Here is a 2,606-nt window from a genome sequence, read left to right on the forward strand (position 1 = left end):
GCAAGTGTCACTTCCTCCGCAGGCTCCCGCAGCAGGTTGGTCGGCTGAGTGGCAGAGCGGAAGAGCAGACGGGGACCGGGAAAGGCGTTGTCGGTGACATCACGGATAGGGCGATTCCTATGTAGATGAGGCAGCGCAGGGGCCGCTGCTTCGCCACAGAGGATTTCTTGTGCTGTGGGAGCAAGTCCAGGACCGCCGGTTGGACGTGATCGTCCTGGCTGTGTGTCAGGGACAGGAGGGCTCGGGGTAGCATGGTGGGGGCAGTGCTGGGGGGGGGGGGCATGCGGGTGGTAAGTGACCGTGCGTGTAAAGGGTGAAGCGTCTGGGGCTGTGGCATGATGGAGAAACGTGAGCTCATACTTACCTGGCAGGGGAGATACCATGATCACGAAGGTGGTTTTCCCAGGGCGAGGCTTATCCATTGCACTCGGGATGTGCTGACCCCTGCGATTTCCCCAAATGTGGGAAACTCGACTGCATAATTTGTGGTAGTGGGGGACTGCGTTCGCGCTTTCCCCTGAATGTTATGGTACAAAAAGCAGATTTATGTAAAAACATCGTTTAGTATTATTTTGGTGAATAATATAATTGGTTTGTTAATCTTACGGTTGGATGCTTGAGAATCGGGATGTAAGAAATGTCAACCATTATGAATGTGTTTACCGCAAGCTAAGTGCTGCATAGCTCGTTTCCTTTGCAAGTAAGCTTGATTTTTTTGCACAAGTTGGTCTGTGGTCTCCAGTCTCTTGGAGTCTCATGCTCTGTGAAAATAGTGGTGTTTTTCTCTAGTCTCCAGAGTCATCTCTCAGCGTCCGCTTCTAACCGCAGTCCCCACAGGAGTTTGTAGGATTTCTGTGCCAGCAGGGAATGTGTTCTCACCTCATAGAGCCAGGTAGAAACTACGTAGACAGGCACTGTTCTTTGGGATGAAAGCAGGGCCTTTGGGGCTCTTAGTGTCCCGGTTCGCTTGTAGACATAACACTCTGTGCAGGGGAAGGGTTCTCCCGGCGCCCAGGTGCCCTAACGCACATTCATCGAGGTCCGCAGGTCAGAACGGCAGTCTCACCTGTCTTGGCGGAAACGCGCTGGGATCCTCCCTGCACTGCATGAGCACGAGAATTCCACTATAGAAGAAAACCCCAGGCCTAGTGATGGCGGTTCTGGGCATTTTGCCAGCCTCTCCCAGGGTGTTTCTGACCCCACCTGAGCACTTTTGATCTGTAATACCTGGCTCAAACGGAAAAGGCAAGGAGGACCACGGCAGGAAGGCCTATGGCGTCCCCTGGTGGCTATCCCGGGGACAGCACGCATAGATCCGCATGTCCGGAGAAGCCTCTGCCATCCCGTCCCGGGTGAGGTGCAGAAACCCGCGGCTCCAAAGAAAACCGGCTAGAACGCACAGGACGGCCAGCGAGTGTTCAGGACACTGCAAGTGGAAGCCGTACGTCCTATAGACTTCATAGTTTGATGAAGACGAGCCATTTACTTCTAACCCCAGCAGCGGACATTGCCTTGCTCAAATATAGAATATATGAACCAAGACCGAAAGCAACTTTCATTGCGTTACTGATGAGCAAACGGGTTTTTAGAATGTTTAAGAAATGTCCCTTGTTTCGGGACCGGCATCACTAACGTATCCTTGGGATTCCTGATCGGTATTTCTGATGCGCCTGGAAGCCAATATCCAAGCAGTTCTCAGCCACTGGATTGGTGGGCTGCTTTTGCTCAGAAACTCCTCGATCAGGAATACCGAGGTTCTGACAAAGACCTGAGCTTCTGTCAGCCGTTGGAAAGGCCTTCTTCCAGCCCTGGCGCTGCCACTTGCCTTCTGTTTGAGCTTGGGCCAGGTCCTTCAATTTGCTAGGCTTCAAGTTGGAAAGGGTTGCAGAAAAATAGTAATATGAAGTACTTCTTAGAGTTGCCCAGATTACAGAAGACAGTCTAATAGTACACCTAGCATCGTGTGTGGCTTATGTTAAGGATTTGCTGACAGGAAACAATATCCCAGATAAAGTTTTTTTCCCCTTAATTATGAAATATAACAAAGGAAATTGTGTAGACTTCTGCTTCAGGCCTCTGTAACATTTGAATGAATTTTGCACTTGTGAAGGTGACATCCTTTTACAAAATAAGTTAATACTAAAGAATAACAAATGGAATTTACAAAACATATATTCACAAAAACAGCCTGTTCTTAGCAGCTTTGTTTACAATAGTCTCCAAACGGGAAACGGTTTATATGTATCAAGAGGTGAATGGACCTATTGTGATATATTCATCCAATGGAGTACTACCCTCAATAAGATGGGACAAATCATGGAAACATGAGATATCATGGATGAATCTCAAAAACCTCATGCTGAGTGATGAAAAGAGTGTATCCTGTGTGGCACCATCAAGCTGAATTTCTAGAACAGGTGAAACTAACCTGTATAGTGACAGAAACTACATCATTAAATGCTGGGGTCAGGGAGTCGAGGGCACTGACTGCAAAGGGCACGAGAGGACCTTCTGGAGTAGTAGACATGTCATCAAACTTGAAATGGATGCATTGTATCATATTCAACCAATGTCTTAATCAATTTGATTGTAAAAAGTAGTAAGAA

General features: G+C 48.2%; 1 non-coding gene across 1 annotated transcript; it reads left to right on the top strand.

Moving 5' to 3' along the window:
- The first annotated feature begins 356 nt into the window (after window positions 1–356).
- Window positions 357–520, top strand: LOC112614750. The gene has a single exon (XR_003117126.1). It is a non-coding gene; the product is annotated as a U1 spliceosomal RNA (small nuclear RNA).
- The last annotated feature ends 2,086 nt before the right edge of the window (window positions 521–2,606 follow it).

This window comes from Theropithecus gelada, chromosome 1 (assembly GCF_003255815.1).
Source record: "Theropithecus gelada isolate Dixy chromosome 1, Tgel_1.0, whole genome shotgun sequence".
Taxonomy (NCBI): Eukaryota; Metazoa; Chordata; class Mammalia; order Primates; family Cercopithecidae; genus Theropithecus; species Theropithecus gelada.